The following is a 21,245-nucleotide window of genomic DNA, read 5'->3' as shown; positions in this document are numbered from 1 at the left end:
CTCCGCCAATATCTTAGGAAATCGTAATAACGTAATCTTATATCCAACTCAATACAAAAAGTTCGCTAAATCTAAACTAATCCAAGACATTTATTGTTAGTGAGTTCTTTATTGTTACATAATGGTCTGCGGCCACTTTTTACTCATCATTCCAATCCGTTTGTTTGCGGTTGCTATCGATAAGTCAGTCAATTTAAAATCTTAGCAGATTTTCACCACAAGAAATCCTTCATAAAAAGTATAGAAACTGTTGAAGATAATACAACAACCAATTTACGTATAGTCGTATATACATCATCATCAATCGTAAGACGTCCACAGTCCCAGTCCAGTCGCTGGACAACGGCCTCCCCCATAAAAAGGGGAAGGGGGTGCCATAATCCCCACGCTTGGCAGGTGGCTTGGGGATCGCAGTTAGATCACCGATATATCTTAGGGAATGCATCCCCTAATTTTTCTTTATCTGGTCAAAGTTTTAGGACGTAAAACCGGTCACGTTTATACTTACTCGTACTATAAAACACTTGAATACTATTTACTATACGTTAAATAATATTTGACCTTAACCGCAACTTTATTACGTGGGTGCTAAGTGCGAAATTTGAAGTTCAAGAACTCACGTGCTAATCGTACGTAAGTAGCACACACACACACACACAGACACACAATGTTGACAAACACTTTAGTTCCATAAAGATCTGCGAACAGAGCATTGAGCCGTGTCATTATTGTTATATAACAAAGTGACATAAAACTGTACTGTCATACTTTACAACATACTTGCCTAACTTGGGAATCGTACCCGGACTCTTATGAAGTTATGATAAAACGTGATTATTTTTATCCAGGTCAAAGTCACTTACGTCTTTTAATATTTTTTGATATAATCGTTAGTTAAGATTAAGATTGCAAAAGTATTTTTTTTTTGTCTTTATTGCATGACACAAAGAAGCTGTTATGTTTTGTTTTATGATATAATGGTAAGCAATCACCACCGCCGCCTTGGACACCCAAAACACCAGAGGCGTTGCCGGCCTTTTGGGGGTTAGGAATTTAAGGGTTATTGGTAATATTTTGGTGTCATGTCCCAAAAACCAAATCCGGGAGTTCAGGCTCTTTTTTTTGCCCCAACCACCGAAGCCTGTATAATACAAGTCCTAATATTATATGAACAAAGAACCAAGTAAATAAAGTCACAAAGAACAACAAACTTTTTCTACAAAACCACGAGTTTAAAATCACTTCACTTTACTAAATATTCCAACTTGATGTCACGACAATAAACAATTTTAAGCACCCATTGCGTTTTGATTTCAAATAAATTGGAATGTAATCCGAACAAAAAAGGTAATGGTTAGTGAAACGTTCAATACAGTCGTGTCGGTGTAAGTGGTAAGTAAAACACGAGGATCGTGACAGAATGCGCCTGAGCACCGATTCATGCTTTTTTAGTATAGAGACGTGCAAGTGTCGATAATTTTGTTGTCGATTGTCAGTGTAATGTTTTTGTTGTTATGTAAAGTTAAATAAGACAATGTTATGAGTTGTTTAGTTGGGTAAATAGGTTAAACTGGTTAAATGTTGAAATGCTTATAGCAATAGGTAAGTCAAATAAAACAATACACGTGGGTTGTTTAAGCCAACATGAGGGAGAAGTACACCCAGTATCTAATAACTAGTTCCAACCATGCCTAACCCTACGCATAAGCAAAACAGAAGATAGTTAAGACCGAAGGGATTCACCGCCCTGATATTTTGTTTGTTTGCCCTTTATAACCAGATACACAAAACTTAATCAATATTTATGATGACACCTCTACGGCTTTTTATCTAATTACTAGGAACGGGGTGGTTTTTAGTCAGTAAGAGTCTGACACTCCCTCTCGCCTCACCCAAGGCAGGATAAGTCATTGGATGATTTTCCCACCTCAAAAAAAAAACCGTTTTGTAATATTAATTTTAGTTCAAAATTAATCGTTAGCTTTAATTATATGTTCAAGTTACAAATAAACTCATACATTATTTATAAGAAACAAATAAAGTCAAAGTCACTTAAAACTAGGTCAGTTTATAGTCTACGTGTAGGTACGTGATGCATCCCATCCCTAGTGAATTAAATTACATCGACATAAAGCAAGCGGGCTGGGGCGCGACTCGAATTTTAACAGAGTCACAACACTGCGTACAGCCGATGAAAAAATACATTCGCAGAATTTATTTGTTCTGCATTTAGATTACATTGTTATTAATGGGTGTATTGACATTTATCGGAAGGACAAATACCATTTTATATTATGCAGAATCTTTTAAAATAAAAAAGAAGATAATGTAATAGTTTTTTTTTTTTCTATTTTTATTTGTTATCCACGGACTCTTGATCCGTGCCCCGTAACTATCCCGTAAAATGTATGTTGTCATACATTTTACGGGATAGTTATTAAAGTACATACAGATAGTATTTAAGTACTTAAGTAAGTCCCTTTTTTCTATGGATGAATTTCAAACACTCTTGCTATTATTTATTATGTAGCCACTGCAACTCATCAGCATATACAGTTGAGACTAATCAGTCAAATATCGACAGTATATTTTAGAAAGAAAGAAAAAATAATATCTGCTGAATATCCAAGAGTAGATCAAGATCAGCTAAGTTAAACAACTATTATTTCTAATTAAATAACAAAGAAGAATTATATAAGAACTTGACGATAAAGCAAGCAGCAAATCCTAGCTTAATTTACCTACTTACTCCTATAAATGGCATTAAAATACAAATAGACCATCATCCAGCAGGAGTCATAAGTACACATGCACTCACAGACAACAAAACCAATCTAACACTTATGGTACCGTCTATACGAGGTCTATTATTTAATCTACGTTCAAGTTGCGTGATGGCAGTACGGAGTCTATGCCCCTATTTGAACCGTTGTACAATACACCGTGTACTGGCACTTGGTACCAGTACTACTGATGCAACAGAACTGTCGTCAAGGACATAGAAATCTTTGACGGCAATCTTGGATCCGTCATTGTGTAGTGACGAGGGTTTAATGAGATATTTGTCCTTTGTTTTATTTTTTTGTGTTTCATTCATAGTTATATGAGTGCTGTGATTTGAAATAAGCAGTTTTAAAGTCACACTGATTTTTTATTATAAGGTAAAACTGACGTATTAACTATGGGTAAAAGCGCCGTGAAACAACGCTCCTGCGTTGTGTGAGTGATCGTTACCGGAGGCTCAATTACCTCCGCAATCTTTCCCAACAACCCTTCAATTCCTAACCCTCATAAGAACAGAAACGCACTTGAAATGTAACGGTTTTGGGGTCCATGAGCGCCGGCGATTGCTTACCATCAGGTGAACCGTCTGCTCGTTTACCGGCTTATACCATAAAAAAAGGTTTCAGTATTACAGACTATATTTTGCTAACGCGCTACAGGTCAGTCGTTACTGGCAACTTCTTAGTATTCATTAATGTGATCCATTTATAAAAAACACCTATTTTATAAGTAGGTTGATGTAAGAAATTACCTCAAAAACCGTCTACAGTTCTTGCCACAAATAAAAAAAATCTAAAGTAGTCCGTTTAGCCGAAAACAGCTCTTAACACAGCAACTAAAAAGGAAATTAAAGTCGCCAAAAGCATAGCAAATTAATGCCATCATCTGCTCCATTTTTAATTTGACAAAACAAAGTGTGAAATTAGATTTATATTCTATAAGAACATGCATCAAAATCATCGCTATTTTCAACTTTAAGTATTGGTTTCCAAGAGCGTTTTTCTATTCTTCTTTTGCGATTCAAAATTACCAGCAGCATTATTGAAGTCAAAAAACTGTGCTCGTAAAAATGGTAACAGAACCTTTAACACAGGACCCATCGATCGAACTCACGGCTTCACTTGGTACGGCTGATCTTTTATTTCCGATCCGATTGAGGTGCAGAAATGCACAACTACACATGTTATTAAATCCTCTCTTTGACTAGTTTTCACAGAGATGCGGGATCCCATCTCAGCACTAGTTAGCTCTTGCAGGACCAACAGTTAAATTTCTACAAAAGTCGAAAACAAAGCTAACACCATGAAGCAAATACAAAGAGGATATCATAACTGGAATTCCCTTTGTAACACTTGACTCTTTACGTGGAGCGCGAGACTTTACAAACCCCATACTACAAAAATGTTGACAATTATCAACATTTTAATGTATCACTTTGAGAGCGCTTATTACTTATGTATACTTATAATACCTTTTTACTTATGATGTGTGTGAGGGCCGTTTTGTTTTGTCACAGTGCACAATCACATTAGAGCATCTCCTCTTTTTACTTGCTTAATGACTAACACTATACATAGAAGTGTCATCGTGTCCCATATTCCGATTGTTAGTCAGCGATAGTGGATCAACATAATTTAACAGTCATGCACACGTAGGTAACTGTGAACATCGGAGTAAATTATCCATAAAGAAAGCATCTCGTTACAAAACGTGACATTTCTCACTATTTCTATGTACCACTGCATCATTATCACGGTAACACGAATTTTGACAACATTACTTTTCCTCTTTTCTTTGTGACTTTTTTCTAAATCTAGACACACGGCAGTGTGTCCGCCAAGTTCGAGCAAAACACCGACACACCGGCCGTGGGTTATATTACACGAACCATTTCGGGCCAAGTTCGACCCACCTATAACTCAAAATCTATTTTATCTACGCATATGAAATTTCTAGTATCTGTCGAGATCTACTTGCTTATCTAAAATACAAAATTTCATTACCTATTGTAGGTATTGAGATATCGACGTCAGAAAATCGCTATTTTTACTATACACTCACTGACTGACTCACTCATCAAAAACCTAGACCACTTCCAATGGTCGTATTGACTTGAAATTTGGCATGGAGGTAGGTCTTTAGGTCAAGGTAAAGGAAAAAATCTGAAAATGGCCAAGTGTGAGTCGGTTTTAAAAATAATGAAGGTGTAAATTTATACCCCTAAGGAACTAAAACAAAAATATTATCTATATCTTCCAATGGTCGTAGCGACCTAAAATTCGTTACGAAGGTTTGTATTTAGTCAAAGTAAAGTAAAATAAGGAAAAAAGAAAATAAACCTTACAAAAATAAATGAAATCCCACCCAAAACATAAATGTGAAAGGCTGCCAAGTTCGATAATATTGGAATGCTTCGCCTATAAAAGAAGTGAGATCTAAATAAGTACCAAGTTCCATACACAGACCTCAGTTAAAAATGATATAACTTGGCAAGTTTTAATAGAAAATTATATACCTAACTCATTGCGTTTAGTAGGTTTATAACAAAGTGTGTGAAAACTTGCCAATTTGTTATATCATTTTTAACTGAGGTTTGTGTATGGAACTTGGTACTTATTTAGATCTCACTTCTTTTATAGGCGAAGCATTCCAATATTATCGAACTTGGCAGCCTTTCACATTTATGTTTTGGGTGGGATTATTCTGACCGCTAGAAGTCTTAATGTGACTTGGCAGAATGTTTGTATTTTAAATGGAGCAACTGCCATCTGCCCTTTGCAATATGCCAAGGGTACTGATACCACATAAGTTAGGACGGATTGTCAGATTTTTCAACCTTCAAACCAGTGCAATATTAGTATGTAGAAGACAGTGAGCCTACTCGTATAAGACTAAAGGTAACGACCTTTAGTAAACAGACAGCTGTTTCACAATAAACGGATGGTCTCTTTTATTAGATTCAATTAAAAACGAAATTTGTATGAACAGCACAAAGTTTCAGGGCAACTTATGAAGGTGGTAAAACAGACGTTATGTATAACATAACCAACAAAAAGGTCACTTATATACAAAACCATATTTTTTAAATAACCTATTTGCTACGTGTGTATTGAAATAACCTCATTGTCACTCACTTGCATTACTAACCTTGATATTTAAATGAGATGAAATATAGTACAGTGACGAAGTGATAAATGATTTGTCATTGTTGTCTCAAAAAATATAATAAGTAACGCAGCAATACCTATTAGGACATCCGAATTGGACAATACTATATTAAAATAGATTGCATGCAAACTAAAAACCATTAAAAGTAAGTAGCACCCTACTGTGAATCAAATTTGAGGTCAAAATATTACATCGAACCAGTATTGTTTCTCTAAGACAAAAAACATTAAAAATCATAGCCTCAAATTGTACGGCTCAACTAATTAGTTCTACCAATTAAGCATAAAAATCAATCAAAAATTATAGAAATGTTTTTAACAAAAAACCTGTTCAGATTGCTGCGTTTGTTTTCGAAATCGTTTGTCTGTAATTGCCAAACAATCATATTTTTAGTAATTGTTTTGTAGATTTCAATTAAACATAATAGTAAACAAATTAATTCTAGAAAAAATATCGTGTTAATGATTATTGTTGGCCAGATCGAAAATACAGATGTTGACACTGATGATCTAGCTGTTACCAAAATTACGTGGAAACAACATATTATTTAAACTGGTAGATCTCCGAAAATTCAAGTAAGTAATTATATTCTGTAATTGGGGCTGGGTGACTCCTTTTACAGGATTTTATTTAACTTGCAAAATGTACATATACATATGTGTGAAGAGTAATAATGGAACTCAATTTGAAGCAGAAATCTTCAACCGATTGAGCTGAAGTTTTGTATGCCAGTTTAGTTTGCATGGACATAAATAAAAGCCCCATTTTGTATGACGACGACGAAGGGCTTAGAAAACGTAGACCAATAAATAAATACGTCCGTCCGCTTCTCGTGACAAAAGCTTCGAAACCTACGAACTGCAAACCCGGGTTTGTAATTTCTAATTATAAGTTTGAAATCTCCAACTTGCATTAAGCAAGAGTGGTGATTAAAGCTCGAACCTTCTCGTATGAGAAGAGGCCTCTGGTCAGCAGTGGCCACTAATAGGCTGTTGATGTGTAATGTGATATTGTGCACAGATGACCTCCACAAAGTGCATTGAACAGTCAAGATAAATTACAATATCAATACTCCTCTAAATGAGTTTACAAAAAACTGACCACCATTTAATTAGCTGGCCCAAGAACTGGCGTCTTTGCGCTCTGTTAATTTCAAATTACGATATCATTTTCACTTTTACACAGTTCAAAACTATACACAAAATAAGCGAAAGTAAATTCTTTACATACAACACCTATTTAGATGATATTCATATGTACGCTTATAAATTAAATAAAATGAATGAAGGTCAATGCTTTGGAATTGAAATGAAACTTGTAATTAACAATTAAATACATTATTGTGTGAATCTTTCAAATAGCTGACATAATTATATGCTGTGACGTGTTTTGTATGACGACGTATAGATGTTTGGAAGTGTTGAGCAAAGGTATCTTCTCACACAGTGAAGGAATGACCATTAAAATCCGCACCCAAGAACGCAACTGACATGTAATAGTATTTTTTTTTTTTAGGGAGGAAAATATTCCAATTACTTCTCCCGCCTTGGGCGAGGTGAGAGGGAGTGCCAGACTCTTACTGACTAAAAACCAAGCCCGTTTAATGATTACTTAACCTAGTTTCTAGCATTTTTTTTTCAAATTAATGATTAGGGTTACTAAAGAATAGTTTAGGTTTTCATTGAATCTCTCTGTACTCAGAGACATTCAGCGGCAGTTACACTTTTATACACAGATCAGGTAAGGTTAACAAAAATTGCATAAAATCTTATTTTACAACATAACATGTTACTGCAAAGGGAGTGAAGGGACACGACACGATATGATTAACATCTGAACCAACATTATGATAATTTCTATTACATATGTTACGGAGGTGCGCGTACGCATAGCTTCGGACGTTCGAATATTAAATTAGTTACTACGTGATAATTTAATTTGTTTCGTTTATGTGTTTCACTTTCGACTGTGTCTCCTCAACCATGTTTTATTTGGAGAAAAGGAAAAGGGTTTCTATTAAATTATCTCACATTTCACTTTCGTATAAGCTTTCATCTGTTGACAGAAAAGTGTTGAACGCATCCCTTCGCTAATGGAACTCAAGTGCTGTTCTTCGTCTCGTTTAACTAGTGCAATACCTCAGAAAATCATAGACAGCTTTACTTTTTTAACAAGTTATGGAATTACATTAAACTTCTTAGCTTCTACCAGCGACCCCAACCGCGACACCGTGGGATAAAAAATATCCTATGTGTTATTCCAGACCCCTGTTTCAAATTTTATCCTGATCTCTTCAGCCATTTTGACGTGATTGAGTAACAAACATACTCACGAACTCACAAGCATTCGCATTTATAATATTAGTAAGATACCAAGAGAGAGAAATGGCAACCCTAGATATTTCCTATATCATTCTAATACAAAATAATTCTTAATCTTTCTAACATATTTATGTAATATGTTAGAAAGATTAAGAATTATTTTCATGATAATTATTGAAGCTGACTTACCAACTATTTAGTTGTCAGCTATCGGTGATACAATTGATCAATCTATGGTTTTTCCAGAAATAATCTGAAGAAGAACTCTCTATTTGTGCCTCACAGTAACTAACGAAAGTGGGTGGATTTCTGTAAAATAAAAATCCATCGATCCCTTTATAGATAAACAAACAATGTTATGAAAATAATCAGTGGAAATGTCACAATGGGTACTCCCAGTGAATCAAAGTGTGTTTCGATAACGTCGACTATAGATAAATTACAAAGTTACCATTAGCGCGGTGGGCGTATTGCTCTCAGGTTACTGTCTGTTCCCGATAATGACGCACAACACTAGTGAGACACGCTTCATCACTCACTGACACTCCGTCATTGGTCGTAGGTCAAGCCAAAAGGATAAAATAATTCCACCACTTCATTGACTCTGCTTATATAACGAAAATAGATTATATTGACCTATGCATTTAAAAAGGCAAAACAATGACACTTTCATTCAATCATTATCGTTATAATGATCAATTATTTGTTTTTCAATGTACCTATGACATCAGGAGATTCATAGAATCATAGAAAAATAATGATTGTGTTTTCTGTGAATTTACTGTCATAAAGAATAGATAGATCATCCGATTGTTGGGTCCTAGGTAACCCTAAAAACTACACTAGCGCCACTTTCTTTTATAAAAAACAATTGATATGGCATCATCCCTTTTATTCATTGTCTTATGTTTATGCCTTTTGTGTTAAGTAGCATAACTACCGTACTACACAATTCCTTACTCACTGTAGACTAGTAGATAACCACATGTTGAATGAATTTCAATAATAATAATTGACAAGCTCAATACTTGTTTTCTTCTCCTCTTATATCTTCTGATTTATTTCGTTGCGGGATCCAAGACAGTCATTCACGTCCCTGAGACGCGCCAGACTCCAGTGATACGGAGTTTTCATGGTTGTATCTACTGTAGATCCAGGCTTACACGAGTTGCAGCGGTTTTGCCGTTTAGGAGGTTGTGGCAGACTTGTACCAATAAAAAAATAGCCAAGTTCTATGCCAGAATCCGTTATTGAACCATTACTGGGCAATTACATTTAACCACTTCACACAATCTAAAAACAATCGAATTGACACAAATAACTACGGTACAAACAAAGAGAAAATTGAGATGCATTGCAAGAATTTTCAAATCTGTTTTTTGTAAATAATTTTACAAACAGTCGTCACGTCAAGACAACCAGAAAGAACCAGTTAGAAAACATAACAAAGTACCACAAAACAGAGAAAGTAAAGTAAAGCATAACACAAGTATTTGTGGCTTCCTACAAAACAGAGTACTTTATTGTGGAGAGTAAAGCGAGAACTATGAACCATTAACCAGGGGTCCTCAACCTTTGGCCATTGAGCTGGAGTGTACTGAAGCGTAACATTTGAAATATTGGAGTGCGGATATTGTTCAGAGTGCGCAATAAATAGACTTGAATCGTTCCATCGATTCTTAAGTATGTACCCTTAGTTTGATTTTGCTTTACGTTTGAAATAATCATTCATATGGCACTCTGAGGGCTTAGTACGAGTTATTTTTACGTTTAACGAGATCGAAACGCATGTTCGGCGCGAGGATTGGTTGCTACCTGCGCGCCGGCCAATCAGAGTGCCTAACGCGCTCTTGTCTCGTTTTCGTTTAATTTAAAGCAAACTCGTACTAAGGATACTGATTGGTTCGTTTATTCAAGCAAGCCAATCAGAGCGCCGAATGCAGTCTCGTTTCGATAACTTTAAGCGTAAAGCAAATTCATACTAAGGGTACTGCCTTGCAGATTCCTTTCCGTCTATGAAATAAATCCGATAGTCACGAATTGTATCTACTAGTAGAACGTTTAGGTGGTAAGGTTGAAGGTTATATAGTTATTTTGTACCTTGGAAGTGCTATGTTTGGAGCTGCTCTTAAATGCTCTTGCTTCACTTTAAGGTTTAGATATGACGTCTAACTTCTAAGTACATAGACGTTACAAACTTCGTGATTACAACAGACCGAAATTGGTAGAGTAATTTTGTACCAACCGAATTACTCCTTTACCCAAATAGGTACTGTATTTAGGATTTAGTAGTAGTAGAGTTAGTAGTAGTAAATTAGGATTTAGAATAGTATTTCTAAAAACGCAACGTCATGCTTTTATTCCCGAACGGTAGGCAGAGGTGGATTTGCACGTTACGGCACTTAATGCCACTGTACAATGTACACCCACTTTTCACCATTTGTGTTATAAGTCCCATATAATAGGAAGTGAGCATATTATCATATACTGGGCACAATTCCAGACTCCGTACTAATACTTAGAAATTTTTAAAAAATCGAAAAGGCCCAGCTTTACTTTGCCAAACCTAAAAATCGAACCCGAGACTCCTTGTCTAACAATCGCACTTGCGAAGTTGCGACCATTCGACCAACGAGGCATTCTGAAAGATGAACTGTAAAAAACGAAGAACCAACACTAAATACGAACAATCAATACGTCAAAATTGAAATGGTTCAAAATGCTTGCAATGCATACAAAATGCCTCCACAACAAAGAAATGAAAAATGATGGCGAAAGTATTCCGAAGTATAAGTCAGAGCGTCACTAATCCTAGTCAATTTGAATATTTATATACAATAGAAAAATGGTTTGTACAAAGACACATAGCGAAGGGAAAGTACAGTGAACCGCTGGTCGTGTGGCTAACAAAACTAATAAGGAAGTTGTGATTTACTTCTTGTATCCACGGCTGCACATTAACTTATGCAAAACCAATATAACCTGACCGTCGAATGTTCGTACTAATCGTACAAAGCGAGACCATGGTAAACTGGTTGTGTATAGTACGGTGTTGTACTCTGAGCGAACCTTGCGCAATAGACGCAATGCAAGAAATGATGAAGGATCTTCTAGAAATTGTAGATCTGTGTCAGTGCAATTTTTTTAAAAAAAGCCAGTTAGGGAATGCTGACCATAACTCACATATCTAAAGGTGTTTTTTCACCAAAGACGTGCTATGCTACGTTGCTGTAGATGCGTTTGGCTTCCACCAATCATATTCACTGGTACACATAGCTTTGCACTGGTGGTAACGGATTCAGGCAAGTTATGTTTAAGATATTCTGGTGGAAAAGCACCTTAACTCAAAAATATTACTTTGCTGCATAAGTCACGATACAATTTAATTGATCATAATTAATCCTTTGGCGCCTCTGGCTGGTCTTTCGGGAAATTACAGCACATGAATCGCCTTCCTACTTATTTATTACAATAGAACCATTAAGCAACGTAAAGTATACGTGGGTACCTATACTACAGAATACACGTGGGTTAATGATGGAAACTAAAGAAGTATGTTAAAATCATATTAAAGAGTCAGTATGTAAATCTCTTGTTTCTGCTTACCCCAATGAGAAACAGGAGTAAATTAGTATGTACCGTACAGTACGTCTAACACTTGTAATACATGTAGTTGTAGTTTTAACATAAATGAAGAAAAATTCCACAACCACTTTATTCCTTTTACCCAAAAAACTGATTTCAAGGACACCACTCCTATAAATTCAATACAAGGTACTAAAAGCAAAGTAACCAATGTTTACAATGAAGATCCAACGTCAGTAGCCATTGAAATAGTTACGTAACATCATTGGTAATCGTATCAAACGCAATTGAAGGGTCAACTCGATTCTAATGATGATCTGATGCGCCATTTGTATTTAAATAGACTCTAAGTAGCACAAGTACGTGTTGCTAGTACAAGATTATTAGATGGAGGACTTACCGCCGTACTCAGAGTCATTTAATGATTACTTAACCCAGTGCTAAGCAACCACTTTTCGAACAAAATCGTTACTAGGGAATAGTTTAAGTAATCATTAAATGTCTATGAGTGCGGCAGTTATAACAGTAATATCTTGATTTGGAATTAAGTCTTCTTGATCGACTAATTGTGAAGAGGTGTCGTTTCAATTTGTATTATTATTCAGCGATACATTGAGTACGATTCCAGAATCCTCATAATATATATCAGAAATCATGCTATTATTAAGACTCACCGGGGCTTCGGCTCGAAAAGCAGGAGAAGGAATGGGGTGATTTTTAATCAGTAAAAGTCAGACACTCTCTTTCGCCTCGCCCAAGGTAGGAGAAGTCATTGGATGATTTTGCCTCCTTAAAAAACCTACTTATATTTATTATCATCGTCAACCAACGTGGTCGTCATAACCTAATCTATTTCAAGGACAGCATAGTATATCTTAATGTTATATGATCGTGATGAGTGTAATACTTACCTAATATCAGTGTAACTGCTATCGGGATTATAAACAATAATACCATTATCTGGAGATATCACCAGATTATACATGTCAAACGACATTTTAAACATGACAAGCCAATATTATAATAAGTATTAATAGGATCTTTATTAAGAAATATTTAACAAATTATTCTTGCTTAGTCTTGCATAGATCTTACTAGGTAAAAGTTACTTTTAGGTTAGCGGAACACTATACGTATGTAATACATAGATTCGATTACAAATACGATTTATTTTTTCATCATCCTTTTACAATATTTTCATTTTCTTCCTTTCATTAAATCACAGTTCAATGAAAATTAAGCGTGTGGATAACTGTTTTTCAACTTTGGGAAAGAAATCTATTTGGTTTTGTTACTCTACTCGTAATAATATAAAACTTGTTTAATACGAATATTTTATGGAAGAAACTATTACATAATACAAGATGGTGTATCGCATATTTAATTAATTACGTTGTATAATATGTCAGCCACACGTGCGCTATGGTGTAGATACCTATTGATCAGTATTATTCCATTAATGATACCTCTTGTATAATTAGCTGCCTACAGATGTTATCGATTTAATATTGGTTGTACATCGTTTTATCCTTGATTTAATGAATGCAACATTATCTGACATTTATACAACCTCATCATCATCATCAGCCGAGAGATGTCCACTGTTGAAGAAGGCATTTATACTAATAAGGGTATTAACTAAGTCAAAAAATGGAATATTATAAAATTGACCATCTTCAACTTTTGAATCAAGCTGTATTAAATTCTTAAGAAATCATCTTGGTAAATGTTTTGACATAATTTATCAAAAAAACTTCTTATTAAAAATATTGCTTTCAATAACTCCAATTTTACATCACCCTCCAAACATAATCAGTCTATCAAATTTTGCCACAATCAGGAAGTGTTAATCATCAATTTATGTAAATTATCTGATATTTAAATTAACTAATCTCGAGGATTACGTTATAAGTTACAATCAACATGACATCTTCGGTCGTCGACCGAGTTACTTTGGCTATATTAAAATCCCCATTCATCTTGGTTTTGATACAGTATATTATGTTCAAAGCTAAATCAATTGATTCAAGTACGGTAGAGTGGTTCCACTGGTAAATCGATTGTTTACGCTTCTTCTTTATTATGTATTTTTTATGTAATGTTTGGCTAACAAATACGCCGACTACGCACTTCATGGGAAAGTAGGCAATATCGTACGCTTTGTACGCTTGTAAAGGCATCATTTTAATATTTAAATTCCAACTGTTTTGGAAGATGTTTAATCTTTGACACTTAAGTACCTATGTAGGTCTATTTCAAGCCTATTATAGTTAAGAAAGATACTTGAATGGATAGTGACGAACGGATTCGAGAATCACTTAACTGATTCTATTCATTTAGCAAAACCTTGTACTTAAATATAATTTTATTCGTTAGACAAAAATAATCGCACACATTTATTAATAGTCTTCCTGCTTTTACACCATCAGTGTACATAATAGATAGCGAAGTATCTTTACTACATTCTTTGCATCATTGAGAAAATCTAATTGTCACATCGATCTCATAAAAGTCTTGTAGAGTTGGAACTCCCATTGAACAGAAGATTTTATGAAATCTATAACATATCATCATGTACAAAAGGATGTCCCCTAAGCCTTTGCACCATTTCCCAACACACACTTCTTGCCACAGACTTCTTCAATCGACTCAGATATCCTTATCACCGTCAACGCACGCAACATAATCACCATATTTCTTCTGTTTTCCATATAATTATTGCAAATCTAAATACAAACATTCGCCATTACTTAAATTGCATTTAAATAGCTCGAGATTGCGAATGCTATTGCTATTATAATGTTCTAAAGCAGCTCCAAATTTTACGTAACCTGTCGAAACGTGTAACATGTCGCATGCATTATGCACAGTTGCCAAATATTGTGATATTATACTTATGTCCACAGATTTAATGATATTGTCATGAGAAACAGATAAATACATTGTATTTCGTTCTTTATATACGCAATTGTTTCAAATTTTGTGCTCATCATCATAAGTTTGTTTCCGTCCACTGCTGGATATTAACTCATTCATTTTTACAAGTCTTTCTTATTGCTGTTTTCTTGTTGATAAGGCTGCAGCTTTCAATGTTTGAATTTTCTCAAAATAGGTATCTTAAAACTGACCAAAATCTTATTGAAAAATTAAACACTTAATAACATCAAAACAACGAAACAATTTACTATCGAAAAGTTCTATAAACCATTAAATTAGCCAAACATTGTCCTGACACAAACATTTCCGGCACAAAACTGAACAACGATTGAAAACCAAACAGAATTGCATTTGTTCATGCACTCGTATCTACATTATAGACACATTATTATAATGACACGAGAAATTGATACAAAAGGTATACTATACTATTTTAACTTTTCTTAAACATCATTTACAAATCATAAATGCACTTGTGTATACGTTTTTAATTATCATCCTTATCATCATCTTTTTCAACAGCTAAAAGACACCGACTTGCTTGTTACTCCTAAGAAATACCTTCTCGGCTTTATTTATCTAATTAACATTTCATTTTCTTTTGCCTTTGGTAGCCGAAAGTGACCGATTCTTATAAATCAAAACCTGGCCCCATTTGGGACGTGTGGTGAGCCAAGAATGTATAAATTCTTAAGGAACATATTTAGAAGACCCTAAATCTCTTTCCTAAAACGGTACTTTATGGACTGAACCTTCTGTGCATGTGTATATGTTGCACATTAGTACCAGTGCGGATAATTTGGAAAAACACGGGACATAGTAAACTAGTCGAGTATCGCTCACGAATATGTTGCGTCTTCTCTACGCAGGGTTGGCTCAGGGTAGAGGGGATAATATTAGTTCCATATTAAACTCTTTCTGTTATATTCTTTATATCTGATATTGTTGATGTTTTTTAGACTTGAAGCGACGATCACTTAGGTTTAAGGTAGTGTTGTATATCAAGAAGATGTACATGTACTAATAGACAAATACATCAATACTTAAAATGGCATGAATCATAATCGTCAGATTATCAATTCTCTGATTGGCCTGCCTCGTCGCAGTTTTTGGATACGAGTTATTATCAAAAGCTAAAATGAAGACTCCACATCTAGCGACAAACTCTTGAAAATATCAGCATTTTGTCACACAATCGTGCGTGTGTTCCGTACACAAATTACAAATTATCTGAACAAGGAAGATGCACAGCAATAAATCAGATATCGGCAGCGACAGCCCTGTCGTGTGATGAGCAGAGCGTGGGTCTCGGTCCAGCGAGCCGCTTTACGCTTTCTCTAGCGCAGCCATTCCTCGCCGCACGACATGTAGCATACGATGAAATGTCACATGATGCTGTATCAAGCTGATTCAATTGCTGGAAGGTATCTGTGATCCCAACTATGTCCGAAAAGTGCGACCAGCCATCAAAGCACTATCAACTAAATGGTTAAGATTATGACAACCTTTTAAGAAGTATTTGTTCAACATTAGACGTTTTCTAGTTAATTTCACAAGCAGAATTTCTTACCTTAAGCGCTACGCAAAGCTAAGGATTTCAGATTAAATTTTGTGAAAGCAATGTATGCAAGACTGTAGTAGAATATTGAATTCCCTAGTTTTTAGCAGTTGTATTTTGCTCTTACTGCATTAATTTCTGATACGATATCTAAAAAGGATTACTTAATTCAACGATGAAGATATATGATTGTGTTTACGTATTACGCTGTCTTTTTATAGACTTAGATAAAGTAAATGACTTGATTAAATTTTTGCTCGTATCGTTCCCAGTGTCTTTTAATCGTTGTATATGCGATATTTATTTAAAAATAGGTGCACTATAAAAAGTAAATAAACAGATAATGAAATCCTACCTTTTGTCTAATCTAGCCATCCAACACACGCATTCTGAAACAAAAAGGAAAACTATTAACAACGAAAAACTACATAAACATTTCGTGTTATTTTTTGTTTGGTAGCCAAAACACTCAACAACACAAACCACAAATTGCCTTCACAGATGCTTAACCTTAATTTGCCTACTGTACAACAAGGTTCATAAAAAATGGCGCAAACACAATAATAAATACATCACATGCCTTCACAAACCAGTTGTTACCACCACCTCATTTGATGTTCGCGTGTCAAAGAGTCAGCAATCGGGACATCCACCCTATTATTTCCCAATACGAATTGACCCACATAACTTCGACAAGTCCCAATAATCATAGCTCATGTGAAAATGGATGATCGTTTGTGTAGCTTAAATTGGAATTTAACCACTACAACCTTTGTTATAGGTGGTATAATTCAATACTGTGTTTAGGTAAAGGTTTGAACAGACAAAGGGGTGGACATGAAAGGTGACTGAACTATTTTTCACGTGATCGCTGGTCGACGACATTGAGTTATGGTTATGGTTGTGATCAATTATTAAACATTATTTTTTTATGAAGATATCCTGGTGCATTAGTAAACATTTATGGGTCTAGATAAATGTAGTAGATTGTGTATCATATGAATCACATGCTTTTTACGCTGAAACCTGCGTGTATATGACTGATACTAATAGTAACGAACAAAACAAAGGACTACGCCTCCCACCAGACCAAAACAAGGCAGTTTGAAATTAAAGATGACCATCTTAAATCTATAAATTGACTTAGGTAATACTAATGGTAATATTTCTCATTTTACTTCAAACAAGATCATTCAGATAAAATGGCTAAATATAAACAAGTCGTTCTTCCTAATTGAACACGACACACCGGTACTTATGATCTAAAGTACCAGGCTAGCAGAAATGGTAGGAGATTGCACAACTACCAAACCAGTTGAGTTAAGCAATCCCGGCTGTAATTAGGAACAGCCGATCTTTGCTAGTACGATAACCGGTATGCTGGTATCATTGTTAGGTTAGGTCAAAAGAAACTATGTAGGGTAAGTAAATATTTACAGACGGCCTATAGAAAGCAAAGACTTTAAAGATATTTTTCTCAATGCTTCTTTCAAGTACTAGCTAGTATCAGTTGAGCGGTACTCTGTCAACCAGGAGAACATAACTCACCAGGAGTTAATTACTCCAAAGCATTGTTCGGAAAAGGTCTTCGATTTTCAAATATCAATTTCCGAAGATCCTCGACTCGGGTGTTTCCGTGACTCCGTTGCAAAACTTACAAATGGCGTCTTCGTGCGCAATCGGCTCTTGGCTTCACGTTCACTGACGTTGAGCTTGCTTAACTGATCTGAGATACCGACCAATACCTGTTATTATTATGTTTAGAATCATTTAGTACGTATTGTTTGTTTGGGTGTGTGTTTCTCACGATGTTTACCTATTGTATAGAAAATAACTGAGATCGTACCTATAGTGAATGTAAGTATTGGGAAATCTAAAGACTGACCGGAGTAAAAAAGGTCAATTGGTTTTCTCATGGAAGGTAGGAAAAGTATGTATTTTATTAATTAGTATTTCCCCAACAAACAAAGGAAGAAACCATATTGTCAAAAGTATGAAGATAACGAGTTCAAGTACTAGCACCGCAGAAGAGAACGGAAGCTTGCACTGTGTACCCCAGACACCAACACCCGGAATTGCGTAAGGTCACCGGCGTCATGCCTCGCCTGCGGGTATATCGTAGTCAACTATATTTTTTTTATAACCATAGCCTCATAGAATATTGTACTAACTTATGAGCATGAGTTAAGATGAAGGAACAAAAAATAATTTTAAAATCCTTACACATGATCGCTGTATTTATAAACTCTGTTAAACAACAAGGATAGCATTTAATATTTAAGTATAAGTTATACCTAAGTAGCCATGAGTGAAGCCTTCATATTTTCCTTTTAGGAAATTAAATGCAAGGAAAATTGCTTTAAAACATAAGGAAGGTAATAAACTTATCTGCGTATGAAATATTTAATCATTTTAATTCCATGTGGATAATGTTTACTTCCAATTATTAATCCTTTTAACTCTTTATTGGGTACATAAAAGTACAATAAGGTAGGTATGGATTATCTCTAATCCATGAAATATATTTTAGTATAGCGATCAAGTACTAGGCTGGCATCTTATCGAAGAGTTTAAATCCCTCTTTAATTCTTTATCAATAATTCCATCGTGTAACGTGATGGATGGCTTAGCTGCAATAAATTAATATTTTTAATCTGTTGGATGTAGGCCATCCCCTAATCGTATTGAATTTGCAATACTTTAGTTACTGGTAATTTTCCGAAGGGTTAAGTTGAGATGCAGTGGATACTCATAGAAATGATACGGTTTTGATACAGTAAAAGTCTATTTTCATAAACTGAAAATTTCATCATTCAGATAGAGCTAGGACTGAGATATTTAAAAATCAAAACAGATCGATCTGTTTATTACGACCTATGACACAAAACTGGTGACGTCAGAGAACAACGGCAACACCAGAGGCGTTACAAGTACCTACGTTGCCGGCCTTTTGTATGCATCAGGGATTAGGACGACTGGGAAGGGGGTTAATTGGGCCTCCTGTAAACTCACTCACATAACGAAACACAACGGAAGCGTTGTTTCACGATGGTTTTCTGTGAGGCCGTGTATCACAACGGTCGAGCTGGCCTATTCGTGCCGAAACATAGCTAGTAGCTAAACCTTGCTTGGCATCCGAGCTGGTGACCACTATCACAACATATTGCACTCATTAAAACAAATAGGGCACCTAAACAACCACTACTTTATACTCTCAATGCGCTAAAACAACAATAGTGTCTGCAGATAATATTAAATTAAAACAATAGTATGTTCTCGCAGATAGCCGACTGATACTAGAATGCTAGTGGGTCAAGTCCGACATTTATATTCCAATCTCTCCTTATAAGCCATTACTTAGCCGCGTACACGGTACATATTGCATTTGTATCCATTTAGATATATCATAAGATGCATAAGCTCTGAATGCAGGGTTTGCAATTCATTGAATAATGCGACCGAGACTTATACGATTGCTGTTTTAAATCCTTTGACGTATGTATAAGATTAACTACCAATCTTCTTAATTTTGAATTAAGTGATCTGTCTTGTTTTGACTTTTAACTAAGATAGCTAAATCATAATAACGATGTAAAACTGTATAAATAAATACATGCGTACTTTTTCGTGATAACTGGAACTGATAAACCTATTGCCTTTTGCAGAGATGTAGTGTCAAAAAGTTGTGATGTGTCATCATCACTTCCATTTTGTCTTATATGGAGATACCTGTAGTATCTCCATTATTATTTTAATACCTCATCTCCATTTCTCTGTTGACCACACGTACAAAAATCAAGACGAAAAATAATAAAATTCAAAAAAGTTGTTCCAAAAAACTGCTTACCTGAGTGTGACGCACACACACATGTCATACACTTATGCACATAGGTATTTCCTTACAAGATCATAACCTTGATTTTTGACAAAAAGAAATACAATTATGAGTGGCTTCGTTTAATATTTTTACTCGACTGCAGCGAAGCCCGAAAGAAGGAGTATATTTTTTTTAATGGCAAAGATAAGCAACGTACAGTTTAAATGCACACCAATTAAGATTGTTGCTTAGTCTATCTATATCTTTAATCAGTCACGATTTAGAAAGATTATCAACTTCATCATTGAGGCCTATAATCTTGAAATTATTTTTAAGATAAACATCATTTACTTATCTTAAAAATCAGAAGAAAAAATTAAAGATTGGATCAACTGATGTTAAGTGATCAGCCGCAACACCAAAGGAATTGCAAATGCAGGTTATTGTTATCAAATTTGTACTATATCAAAACTGTCGGTAGAGGGCGCCCTAATCGGACATAGGACATATAGCGGACATACAGCCAAGGTGGCGATATAATAAAACAGGGCCAAAAAAAGTACCCTTAACCGACGAGCTTGCATTGAAAGACTAATGACTGTTGATGAAGCGAAAGAGGTGTGTAAGAATCGTAGAAATTGGCGTTGTATTGTCTCTGCCTATCCCCATGGGAGACCGGCGTGAGGTTATGTATGTATGTGTATCAAATACCGGTCATAAATCCACATTCCGTAGTGGATGTAGAAAAATCCAATTTTTGCAAAAAAAACCTATCCTAATAATAGATTGTAAAATTCATGCTCACTAGTCATGCTTGCTTGACTGCCAACGAACCAGTTCAATAAATCGAGATGCTGTATTTATGTAGCGGATCGTCATTAACGAGATCATTAAATATACTAAATTCATAAAAGAATGTATGGAAATATCTGTACAAATCTTTACTTTTAACAGAGTTCAATTGTATTATATAGTAATAAGCTTTTAAATACGATTTAATATTGTCAATAACTACATCATAATATGAACAAATCATACCAAATCTTTGTTAAAAGAAACAATGTATAACTAACTA

General features: G+C 35.1%; 1 protein-coding gene across 2 annotated transcripts in view; it reads right to left on the bottom strand.

Moving 5' to 3' along the window:
• The window catches only part of LOC118273896 (uncharacterized), an 80,285-nt gene that overhangs the window by 19,389 nt on the left and 39,651 nt on the right, over nucleotides 1-21,245 (bottom strand). For both annotated transcript variants that reach the window (XM_035591082.2, XM_035591083.2), the window contains one exon: nucleotides 16,709-16,742. The gene's annotated coding sequence lies outside the window, so the exon portion shown is untranslated. The remainder of the gene's footprint in view (nucleotides 1-16,708; nucleotides 16,743-21,245) is intronic.

Source organism: Spodoptera frugiperda, chromosome 3 (genome assembly GCF_023101765.2).
Source record: "Spodoptera frugiperda isolate SF20-4 chromosome 3, AGI-APGP_CSIRO_Sfru_2.0, whole genome shotgun sequence".
Lineage (NCBI taxonomy): Eukaryota > Metazoa > Arthropoda > Insecta > Lepidoptera > Noctuidae > Spodoptera > Spodoptera frugiperda.
This window is presented reverse-complemented; position numbering and strand designations above follow the sequence as displayed.